At 45.2% G+C, this 13191-nt stretch overlaps 1 protein-coding gene across 1 annotated transcript in view; it reads right to left on the bottom strand.

The window, feature by feature from the left end:
- LOC125449419 (gastrula zinc finger protein XlCGF57.1-like) overlaps positions 1 to 10905 on the bottom strand; it is a 97196-nt gene extending 86291 nt beyond the window's left edge. Inside the window, exon 1 of the mRNA XM_048525202.2 lies at positions 10525 to 10905. The gene's annotated coding sequence lies outside the window, so the exon portion shown is untranslated. The remainder of the gene's footprint in view (positions 1 to 10524) is intronic.
- Positions 10906 to 13191: the final 2286 nt, after the last annotated feature.

Here is a 13191-nt window from a genome sequence, read left to right as displayed (position 1 = left end):
CTCATACTGGGGACAGGCCATTTGTCAGCTCCATGTGTGGGAAGGAATTCACTCCATTATCCCATCTATTGATCCATCAGCGTATTCACACGGGTGAGAGAGCATTCACCTGCTGTCAGTGTGGGGAAGGATTTACTTGTTCATCCCAACTGCTAAAACAGCAGCAAGTTCATATTGGAGAGAGACTTTTAAATGCTCAGACTGCAGGAAGTGCTATAAAAGTTCCAGCAATCTGATGCACCATCAACTTGTTCACACCGAGAGACTGTTCGGGTGCTCTGAATGTAGGACTGGGTTCAAGAGATCATCTCAACACACTGTACACCAGCAAACTCACTGGGGAAAGGCCGTTCATCCGCTCTGAGTGTAGCAAGGGATTCACTCAGCTAACTGACCTCTCAATACACAGGCGAATTCACACTGGGGAGAGACCTTTTTCAATGCTTGGACTGTGGGAGGCGTTATAAAAGCTACGGGGAATTGATGCTCCATCATCGTGCTCGCACTGGGGGGAAACCCTTTCAATTCCCAACCTGCAGGAAGCATTTTAAAAGTTCCAGTGATCTGATGTCCCATCAATATGCTCACACTGAGAGACCTTTTAAATGCCCAGACTACGAGAACAGATATAAAAGCTCTGGAGGTGTGTTTCAACATCAACATGCTCACACTGACAAGTGGCCGTTCAGGTGCACTCACTGTGAGACTAGGTTGATGATCTTTGCAACTCATTGAATACCAGTGAATTCACACTGCGGAGAAGTCATTCACCCGCTCTCAGTGCGGGAAGGGGTTCACTCGAGCATTGCTATTGCTCGCACACCAACATGATTGCACTGGAGAAAGACCTTTCAAATGCACAGCTTGTAGAAAGTGCTCTAAAAGTTCTAACTAATGTGTCATCAACAGGAATGTCCAGGTAGACCCATTGTTTCAGCCTGCTCATGCCCCATAGAACTCATCTCTTCCTACTTTGACTCAGTTACCCCCCTGCCCCGGGTTTTAAAGCTTCCAGTTTACCAGCTCCAGTCACCTCCTCTTTACCATGAACGTGCAAACCCTTTACACATCCATTCCCCACCAGGAGGTCTTGGAGCTCTCCACTTCTTCCTGCAGAAAAGACCTGAACCATCCCCAACCACCACCACCATCACCCTTCTACCCTTGGCTAAGCTTGTCCTCACCCTCAACAACTTCTCTTTCAACTCCTCTCATTTTCTTCAGGTAACAGGGGTTGCCATGGGTACCTGCACAGGCCCTAGTTATGCCTGTCTCTTCGTGGGGTACGTGGAACATTCCTTGTTCCAGTACTATTCTGGCCCCCACCACAACTCTTTCTCCGATACATCAATGATATCATCGGTGCTGCTTCCCCCTCTTGTCCAGAATTGGAAAACTTAATCAATTTTGCCTCCAATTTCCACCCTGCCCTCACTTTCACCTGGCCTATCTCTGACTCCTCCCTTCCCTTCCTCGACATTTGTTTCCATTTCTGGAAATAGATTGGCCACTAATATCCATTATAAACCCACCGACTCCCACAGCTATCTTCCTCACATCCTCACACCCCACTTCCTGTAAAGAACAAACAAAGAAAAGAACAAAGAAAATTACAGCACAGGAACAGGCCCTTTGGCCCTCCAAGTCTGCGCTGATCAAGATCCTCTGTCTAACTCCATCCCATTCTCTCAATTCCTCCGTCTCCGTCGCATATGTTCAGGTGAGGCCAACTTCAAAAAGAGAGCCTCTGAAATGTCCACATTCTTCCTCAGCGGAGGATTCCCCAGCTCCGTTGTTGACAGCGCCCTCAATTGGGTCCAACCCATCTCCTGCACTTCTGCCCTCACCCCTTCTCTTCCCTCCCGCAACAGTGATAGGGTTCCCTTTATCCTCACCTGCCATCCCACCAGCATCCACATCCAGAAGATCGTCAGATGCCACTTCTGCCACCTTCAGCAAAATGCCACTACCAGACACACATTCCCCTCCCCTCCATTGCCGCCTTCTGCAGGAACCGTTCCCTCTAGGACACCTGGTCCATACTTCCTTCACCCCCAACACTTCCCCACAGCCATACGGCCCCTCCCCTGTAACCAGCAAAGGTGCAACACCTGCCCATTTACTTCTTCCCTCCCGAGCATCCAAGGGCCCAAACATACCTTCCAGATGAAGCAACACTTCACCTGCACTTCCAAGAATTTAGTCTATTGCATTCACTGCTCACAATGTGGTCTCCACTACATTGGAGAAACAAAGTGTAGACTTGGCGACCGCTTCGCAGAACATCTCCATTCTGCTCGCAAAAAAGACCCTGAACTACCTGTTGCCTGCCACTTCAATGCACCACCTTGCTCCCTGGCCAACATCTGTCTCCGGCTTGCTACAGTGTTCCAGTGAAGCCCAGCACAAGCTGGAGGAACAACACCTCATTTTACGCTTGGGGACCCTACATCCCTCCAGACTCAATATTGAGTTCAATAATTTTACGGCCTAAACTCTCCCCTGTCCCAGCCCCAATACCCACACACCAGGCCTTGTTACCACATAGCCTGCCACTACACACCCCCTGTTCTTAGTCACCAACAGTCCCCATTAACAACTATTCACCCTCCCAGCCTGATCATTAGCAATTCCTCTGTCCAACTGTCTTTCTGTCTCTTGGGCCTCCATTCTATTGTTTGCTCCCTACCCCACCCACCTCCCTATTTTCTGCATATAAACTGATGCTTTTCTAGCCACCATCAGTTCTGAGGAAGGGTCACTGGACCCAAAATGTTAACTCTGTTTTCTCTCCACAGATGCTGCCAGTCCTGGTGAGCTTTTCCAGCAACTTTACTTTTATTCCTGATTTACAGCATCCACAGTTCTTTTGGTTTTTAACGAAGGAATGACTGAACTGCCTCAACCTCACGAATGCACAACCTGTGCACTGGGGGAGCTCCCAGATGCTTCCTGGTTAACCACTTGTATAGGGAGTGCCATCAATTTCTGGCCTTTGAGCTCCGGGTTTTGGCATTGAGCAGTAGCTGGATTTAGTGTGGTGCATCTGTGAGGCTGAAAGTTTATGTCAGTAGTAAGTTTATAAGTATGCTAACTCTACAGACCTAAAGATGAAGCTGGATGAGAATAAACAGGTGATATGCAGGCACTCAAAAGGAAGTAGGAAGGCAGTATGGGAGTCCCCTGAATACACCCTCTAATCAGTATTCATCTCTGAATGATGAGTGATGGTTCAGCTGAAGAGTGTAGCTAGAACTAAGTCCATGGCACTATGGGTAGCTCAGCTGCAGAAGAAGACACAAGGAAGACTGGAACAGCCATAATGACCATTGATTGGATGGTTAGGGGTAAATTCAGCAGAACATGGATCCAGAATACCATGTTGCTTACCTGATGGCAGGGTAAAGGATGTGACTGAGCAGTTGTAGAACACCCTGAATAAAGGGGGTGAACACACTGGAACCAATAGCACTGGTAGCATAAGCAATTTGGTCCTGCAGTCAGATTTTGGAGAACTGGTTAAAAATAAAATCAGCAAGCAGGGCCGCAGAAGCAGTAATCTCCAATACATGTGAAGCTACAAAGAGGAGGATAAAACGTGCCTGCAAAGTTGATGCAGGGGAAGGGTTTCAGACTCTTGAGGTACTGGAACCAAATCTGGGAAAGATAAGACCTACACAAGCAGATGGTTGTAGCCGGACAGAGCCAGGACTCCGTTCTTTTGGGAATGCTTCGCTAGTACTCTTTGGGGGAGTTTAAACAAACCTGATGGGGTGTCCAAACCAGGCGATAACAGCAGAGAGGAATACCAAGGTGCACAGTATTCCAGGAGAGATAAACAGAGAGTAATTAGTTAATAGTTGGGGTCAAAGTTGGGAGAAAGTAATAAATTGTAGATCAGGGTTACTAAATGCATGGAGTATGGTCAAGGAGATTGGTAAGAACAGCTTCTTCCCTCTGTTGTTGGACTTCTACAATGGACATCTTTTAAATTTACTGTGTGCCTTCTCTGCAACTATAACATTGTATCCTTCATTCTGTTCAATTACCATAATGCATTTTGCATGCTATGATCTGCCTGTACTGCACATGAAACAAAATTTTCACTATACCTAGGTACATGTGACATGAATAAATAAAATCAAAATAATGAAATGTCTGATCAGATTAAAAGGGACAAAATATTCCCACTCATGAAATTTTGGAAGGCAGGATGCAAATTTAAGCTAATTAGCAACACAGAAAATAGGAGTGTTTGGCCTTTCAAGCATGCTCTGCATTCAATATGATCTGCTGATCATCCAACTCGGTAACCTGTTCCTGCTTTTTCCCTTTGAAGAGCAGCACGGTGGCTCAGTGGTTAGCACCGCAGCCTCACAACCCCAGGGACTGGGGTTCGATTCCCACCTCGGGCAACTGTCTGTGTGGAGTTTGCACGTTCTCTCTGTGTCTGTGTGGGTTTCCTCCGGGTGCTCTGGTTTCCTCCCGCAGTCCAAAGATGTGCAGGCTAGGTGGATTGGCTAAATTTCCCGTAGTGGTCAGGGGTACGTGGGTTATGGGGTATGGGTCTGGGTGGGATGCTTCAAGGGGCGATGTGGACTTGTTGGGCTAAAGGGCCTGTTTCCACACTGTATGGAATCTAATCTAATCTAATCTAAATATATTCAGTGAGTTTAGTCCTAACTGATCCTGTCTTTCTTTGTATATCAGTTCCACCATCGCAGGAATCAGATTGGCAAGTCTGTGTGACACAGCCTGTGTAGTCAGAACATCCTTCGTCAGGTAAGGAGACTGAAACTGCGCGCACTACTCTAGCTATAGTCTCATCAATACCCTGTAAAATTCCAGCAACACATCCAGTTCCTGTACTCAAAACCTCTCACTAAAGGCTAACATTCCATTTGCTGCCATCACCACCAACATGCTTACTTTAAGCAATTAGTATGCAAGGGCAGTCAGGTCTTTCTGCACCACCGTCTTGCTCAATCTATCATCACTCATACTAATCTGCTTTCCTGGTTTTCTACCAAAGTGGATAAACTCATATGTATTCATTTTATATCTCATCTACTACACGTCAGTGCACTCACATAATTGTCAACATCACTGAAGCACCCCTCTATCCTCCTCATAGTTAACCCACTCACCCAGCTTAGTGTCATAAATTATTAAAAAGACACAAAGGAGATAGGAGGAAAAAGTGTTTCACATTGTGAATGGTTGAGATCTGCAATGCACTACCTGATTGTATGGTGAAACCAGGTTTAATTGTGACATTAAGTAGAGAATTAGATGGCTAGTTGCCAAAGAGCAACATTTTGGGTAATGAGAAGCCAGGGAAATGGCATTAATGAATGATCATTAGCAAAGCTGACACAGACCCAATGGGCAAATGGTTTCCTTCTGGACCATAGAACATGACAGCGCAATACAGGCCCTTCGGCCCTTAATGTTGTGCTGACCTGTGAAACCAATCTGAAGTCCACATAACCTACACTATTCCATTATCATCCATATGTTCATCCAATGACCATTTAAATGCCCTTAAACTTGGTGAGTCTATAACTGTTGCAGGCAGGGCATCCCACGCCCTTACTACTCTCTGAGTAAAGAACTTACCTCTGACATCTGTACTACATCTATCACCCCTTGCACTAGCCATCACCATCTGAGGGAAAAGGCTCTCACTGTCCACCCTATCTAATCCTCTGATCATCTTGTACGTCTCTATTAGGTCACCTCTTAACCTTCTTCTTTCTAACAAAAACAGCCTCAAGTCCCTCAGCCTTTGCTCATAAGACCTTCCCTCCATACCAGGCAACATCTTGGTAAATCTCTGCACCATTTCCAAAGCTTTCACATCCTTCCTATAATGTGGCGACCAGAACCGTATGCAATAATCCAAGTGCGGCCACACCAGAGATTTGTACAGCTGCAACATGACCTCATGGCTCTGAAACTCAATCCCCCTCCCAATAAAACCTAACACACCATATGCCTTCCTAACAACGCTATCAACTTGGGTGGCAACTTTCAGGAATTTATGCACTTGGACACCGAGATCTCTCTGCTCATCCACAATACCAAGTATCTTAGCCCAGTACTCTCTATTCCTGTTACTCCTTCCAAAGTGAATCACCTCACACTTTTCCGCATTAAACTCCATTTTTCACCTCTCAGCCCAGCTCTGCAGCTTATCTATATCCCTCTGTAACCTGCAACATCCTTCTACACTATCCACAACTCCAGTGGCTTTAGTGTCATCTGCAAATTTACTAACCCATCCTTCTACACCGTCATCTAGGTCATTTATGAAAATGACAAACAGCAGTGGCCCCAAAACAGATCCTTGCGGTACACCACTAGTAACTGAACTCCAGGGTGAACATTTCCCATCAACCACCACGCTCTGTCTTCTTACAGCTAGCCAATTTCTGATCCAAACTGCTAAATCACCCTCAATTCCATGCCTCCGTATTTTCTGCAATAGCCTACCATGGGGAACCTTATCAAACGCTTTACTGAAATCTATATACACCACATCAACCGCTTTACCCTGATCCACCTGTTTGGTCACCTTCTCAAAGAACTCAATAAGATTTGTGAGACATGACTTACCCTTCACAAGACCGTGTTGACTATCCCTAATCAATTTATTCCTTTCTAGATGATTATAAATCCTATCTCTTATAATCCTTTCTAATAATTTACCCACAACCGAAGTAAGGCTCACTGGTCTATAATTACCAGGGTTGTTTCTACTCCCCTTCTTGAACAAAGGGACAACATTTGCTATCCTCCAGTCTTCTGGCACTATTCCTGTAGACAATGACAACATAAAGATCAAAGCCAAAGGCTCTGCACTCTCCTCCCTAGATTCCCAGAGAATCCTAGGATAAATCCCATCTAGCCAAGGGGACTTATCTACTTTCACACTTTCCAAATTGCTAACACCTCCTCCTCATGACCCTCAATCCCGTCTAGTCTAATAGCCTGTATTACAGTATTCTCCTTGACAGTATTGTCTTTTTTCCACGTGAATACTGATGAAAAATATTCATTTCATGCCTCTCCTATGCGTTCAGACTCCACGCACAACTTCCCACAACTGTCCTTGACTGGCCCTAATCTTACTCTAGTCATTCTTTTATTCCTGCCATACCTATAGAAAGCTTTAGGGTTTTCCTTGATCCTACCTGCCAAAGACTTCTCATGTCCCTTCCTGGCTCTTCTTAGCTCTCTCTTTAGGTCTTTCCTGGCTAACATGTAACTCTCAAGCACCCTAACTGAGCCTTCATGCCTCATCTTTACATAAGCCTCCTTCCTCTTGACCACTTCCTCCCTGCCTGACAGGTACATACTTATCAAGGACGCAGTAACTGTTCCTTGAACAAGCTCCACATTTCAATTGTGCCAAGCCCCTGCAGTTTCCTTCCCCTATGCATCCTAAACATTTCCTGATCGCCTCATAATTGTCTTTCCTGCAGCTATAACTCTTGCCCTGTGGTATACACCTATCCCTTTCCATCACTAAAGTAAACGTAACCGAACTGTGGTCACTATCACCGAAGTGTTCACCTACCTCCAATTCTAACACCTGACCTGGTTCATTACCCAGTACCAAATCCAGTGTGGCCTCGCCTCCTGTTGGCCTAGGTATATATTGTGTCAGGAAACCCTTCTGACATTGGACAAAAACTGACCCATCTGAAGTACTCGAACTATTATGTTTCCAGTCAATATTTGGAAAGTTAAAGTCCCCCATAACAACTACCCTGTTACTTTTGCTCCTATCCAAAATCATCTTTACAATCCTTTCCTTTACTTCTCGGGAACTTTTCGGAGGCCTGTAGAAATCTTCCAACAGGGTGACCTCTCCCTTCCTGTTTCTAACCTCAGCCATACTACCTCAATAGACGAGTCCTCATCAAACGTCCTTTCTGCCACCATAATACCATCCTTGACTATCAACTGCACACCTCTTTACCACCTTCCCTGAGCTCACCCAAACATCTAAACCCCGGAACCTGCAACAGCCATTCCTGTCCCTCCTCTATCCATGTCTCCGTAATGGCCACAACAATGAAGTCCCAGGTACCAATCCATGCTGCAAGTTCACCCACCTCATTCCAGATGCTCCTGGCGTTGAAGTAGGCACACTTCAAATCACCTTCCTACCTGCTGGTACACTCCTGCGACCTTGAAGCCTTATTCATGACCTCACTACTCTCAACCTCCTGTTTACTGGAGCTACAAATCAGGTTCCCATCCTCCTAATGAATTAGTTTAAACCCTCCCGAAGAGCATGAGCAAATTTTCCCCCCAGGATATTGGTACCCCTCTGGTTCAGATGTAGATCATCCTGTTTGTAGAGGTCCCACATACGCCAGAATGAGCCCCAATTATCCAGATAAATAAGACCATAAGACATAGGAACAGAAGTAGGCCATTCAGCTCACTAAGTCTGCTCTGCCATTCAATAGCTGATCTGACAACCTGTAATTCCATCTTCCTGCCTTTTCCCAATAACCCAATAATATTCATTGAGTATATTTAAGACGCAGGTCTTCAATGAACCAGCCTCAATGGATCCCTGTGGTAAAGAATTTAACAGATTCACTACTCTCTGGAGAGAAAACTTATCTCCTCATATCTGTCTGAAATGTGCGACCCCTTACTGAGATTATGCTTAGTGATCCTGACATCTCCCACAATGAGCAACCACACATCCACATCCATCCTCTCAAGTCCCCTAAGAATCTTGTATGTTGCAATAAGGTCAGCTCTCATTCTTCTAAACTCCAATAAGTACAGGTTCAATCTACTCAACCTCTCCTTATAAGGCTTTCTCCTCACAATATGGATCAAACAAATGAACATTCTCCAGACAACCTCCACCAGCACTATATCTTTTCTTATGTAAGATGACCAAAACTGTATTCCCGGTGTGGATGAGGGGAAATATCCTCCAAATACAAATTAGTATTCTATTTTTCCACATTGTAAAGTTCTGTGATTCAGTGTTAATGGTATTCCCTCTTTCAATGGCCAATCTCACCTTTAGATCAATTATCATCATATGCTGGAAAAAAAACCCTTGACCCCACCATGCTTTCAAACATCAGACACATATCCAAACTTACTTTCCTTGCCAAAGTTCTTGTACACTTTTGCACACCCCATCCTGATCTATCCTTGATACCTCCTACTCCCAACTACATGTTGTCATTGCATGTACACTGATAAGAGCCTGTTTTACCACACCACCATCTCTCTTCATTCCTCCGCTGATGCTAAACTGTCAGTGATTGTTCAGTACTGGGTGAGTAGAAATATCCTTCAATCGCAAATTTAGAAGACCATCATTTTCAATTGCCACTAAAAGTTCTGTTGCCCCAAGTCTATCCCTCTCCTGAACTGAGACTGAACCACACTGTTCACAATCTTGGTCTCATATCCACGCTATCACTAATGTCAAACATTTAGATTTATAGATTTATTTGTAGTTATTTAGATTTATAGATTTAGATTTATTTGTAGTCATCTGACTACATCCACCTCATCTGCTGCCAAAACCCTCACTGTGTCACTGCTACCTTCAGACTTGACAACTCCAACACATTGCTGAGCAGTCCCTCACATTCATTCCATCCTCACACAGAAACATGAGATCACCTAAAACGCTACTGCCATCATACTTTCTCCCATCAAGTTCTGTTCATTCATCATCCCTGTGCTTGCTAACTATAGCATTTGGTCAAGCTAATTTACAACAATCAAACTTGCTTTATCAAACATGGCCTTATCTCTCCCTGTGTCCCGTGTATAAGTCCTCCTCACCCAATCTGCTGTGAAAGGACTTTATAAAATGCATCTCTGTCAGTCCATAACAGACATTTAGAAGAGACAAACATTTCTTTTGTAACAAATTGTGTAGCTGGATGAACACAGCAGGCCAAGCAACATCTCAGGACCAACATTTCTTTTGGTTTGATTTGGCTGTGTATAAATCATTCTTCCTCCCTTTCTGTCAAAAGGAAGAATGCACATGCACTGTGTTGCATCTTGCCCCGTATAAAGATGGCCGTTAGATACACGTCTCATTGAATATTGTTTCAAAGATAGTAGGAACTGCAGATGCTGGAGAATCTGAGATAACAAGGTGGAGAGCTGGTAAACACAGCAGGCCAAGCAGCATCAGAGGAGCAGGAAAGCTGACGCTTCAGACCTGGACCCCCCCACCCCCCCGGAAACGTCAGCCTTCCTGCACCTCTGATGCTGCTTGGCTTGCTGTGTTCGTCAGGCTCTACACCTTGTTATCTCACTGAATATTGTCTCCCCCCCCCCCAATAACGATGGCGATGGTGAACCGAGGCCTGTTGCCCCTAACAGACCGGCAACCAGCTCCCAATTTTTTTCAAACGTGGGTCTTGCAGTCTCTAATTCGGGTCTCCAGGCCTTCCGGGGGCTCACGAAACCTCTGGATTCACGCTACCTTCATGAATATATTCGATAATCTCTCACCTTTTAGCGCCTCCCTTCTGAAACTTCGCGCTGTCAACCCCTCGATCACGGGAGCTTTGCGCCTGCGCGGCCCTCCTGGAGCAGTGATTCTGTGCGAGACGCAATTGGTTGGAGGACAAACTCTCCAGACTTGGTCCTCCCGTACCGCCCCCTGTTCCCATTGGTCTGGATCCACCGTCAGTCACTAATGCCTCCGTGTTGTTAAGAGTCAATGGGCACTTGGGAAGTGGAACTACATTGCTTGGCTGACGGTGAGAGGGGCTTTGCTAGTGAGATCGTTTATGCATGCCCGGAATCTCTGCGCCACCGCACGCTGCCTTCGAAGCGGCCGCGGGGGGAACAAGACTGTCAATCACCTCCTTCTGGAGTGTGCCTATGCGCAGGAGGACTGGAGGGGATACAGCGGTATATAGGGAGGAGCTGGCCAAAGTTCAATGGTTCAATACCCTCGCAGGGATGGCAATGGAACAACAATGACAGGTATTTCTGGATATAATGCAGAAGGTGCAGGATCAGTTCATTCCAAAGAGGAAGAAAGATCCTAAGGGGAGGCAGGGGTGGCTGTGGCTGACGAGGGAAGTTAAGGACTCTATAAAGATAAAAGATAAGTATAACATAGCAAAGATTAGTGGGAAGCTGGAGGACTGGGAAAATTTTAAAGAGCAACAGACGATAACTAAAAAGGCAATACGTGGAGAAAAAAATGAGATATGAAGGCACGCTGGCCAAAAATATAAAGGAGGATAGTAAAAGCTTTTTTAGGTATGTGAAAAGAAAAAAATGGTTAAGACTAAAATTGGGCCCTTGAAGATAGAAATGGGTGAATTTATTGTGAGGAACAAGGAAATGGCAGAAGAGTTAAATAGGTACTTTGGATCTGTCTTCACTAGGGAAGACACAAGCAATCTCCCAGATGTTATAGTGGCTGAAGGACCGAGGGTAATTAATGAACTGAAGGGAATTTATATTAGGCAGGAAATGGTGTTGGATAGATTGTTAGGTCTGAAGGCTGATAAGTCCCCGGGACCTGATGGTCTGCATCCCAGGGTACTTAAGGAGGTGTCTCTACAAATTATGAATGCGTTGGTAATTATTTTCCAATGTTCTATAGACTCAGGATCAGTTCCTGCGGATTGGAGGGTGGCTAATGTTGTCCCACTTTTCAAGAAAGGAGGGAGAGAGAAAACGGGGAATTATAGACCGGTTAGCCTGACGTCAGTGGTGGGAAAGATGCTGGAGTCAATTATAAAAGATGAAATTATGACTCCATTTGGATAGCAGTAACAGGATAGGTCAGAGTCAGCATGGATTTACGAAGGGGAAATCATGCTTGACTAATCTTCTGGAGTTTTTTGAGGATGTAACTATGAAGATGGACAAGGGAGAGCCAGTGGATATAGTATACCTGGACTTCCAGAAAGCCTTTGATAAAGTCCCACATCGGAGATTAGTGAGCAAAATTTAAGGCACATGGTATTTGGGGCAAAATACTAGCTTGGATTGGAAACTGGCTGGCTGACAGGAAGCAAAGAGTAGTGATAAACGGGTCCCTTTCGGAACGGCAGGCGTTCCACAAGGTTCGGTGCTGGGACCGCAGCTATTTACAATATACATTAATGATATAGATGAAGGCATTAAAAGTAATATCAGCAAATTTGCTGATGACACAAAGCTGGGTGGCAGGGTGAAATGTGAGGAAGATGTTATGAGAATACAGGGTGACTTGGACAGGCTAGGTGAGTGGACGGATGCATGGCAGATGCAGTTTAATGTGGATAAATGTGTGGTTATCCACTTTGGTGGCAAGAATAGGAAGGCAGATTACTATCTAAATGGAGTCAAGTTAGGTAAAGGGGAAGTTCAACGAGATCTGGGTGTTCTTGTACATCAGTCAATGAAAGCAAGCATGCAGGTACAGCAGGCAGTGAAGAAAGCTAATGGCATGTTGGCCTTCATAACAAGAGGAATTGAGTATAGGAGCAAAGAGGTCCTTCTGCAGCTGTACAGGGCCCAGGTGAGACCACACCTGAAGTATTGTGTGCAGTTTTGGCCTCCAAATTTGAGGAAGGACATTCTGGCTATTGAGGGAGTGCAGCGTAGGTTCACGAGGTCAATTCCCAGAATGGCGGTACTATCATATGTTGAAAGATTGAGTGACTGGGCTTGTATACACTTGAGTTTAGAAGGATGAGAGGGGATCTGTTTGAGACATAAGATTATTAAGGGATTGGACAATCTGGAGGCAGGAAGTATGTTCCCGTTGATGGGGGAGTCCAGAACCAGAGGACACGGTTTAAAAATAAGGGGTAGGCCATTTAGAACAGAGTTGAGGAGAAACTTCTTCACCCAGAGAGTGGTGGATATATGGCATGCTCTTCCCCAGAAGGCGGTGGAGGCCAAGTCTCTGGATAGTTTCAAGAAAGAGATAGATAGAGCTCTTAAAGATAGTGGAATCAAGGGTTATGAGGATAAGGCAGGAACAGGATACTGATTGTGGATGATCAGCCATGATCATAATGAATGGTGGTGCTGGCTCGAAGGGCCTACTCCTGCACCTATTGTCTATTGCCATGTTAGGTACAAAGCCAAGTAAGAGTCAGCTTTCTGTTAATTACAGTGCATCGAGTCTTATTAAAATTTCTTACACAGGTTAGATCCTTTTGCCAT

Source organism: Stegostoma tigrinum, chromosome 42 (assembly GCF_030684315.1).
Source record: "Stegostoma tigrinum isolate sSteTig4 chromosome 42, sSteTig4.hap1, whole genome shotgun sequence".
NCBI classification, from domain to species: domain Eukaryota; kingdom Metazoa; phylum Chordata; class Chondrichthyes; order Orectolobiformes; family Stegostomatidae; genus Stegostoma; species Stegostoma tigrinum.
This window is presented reverse-complemented; position numbering and strand designations above follow the sequence as displayed.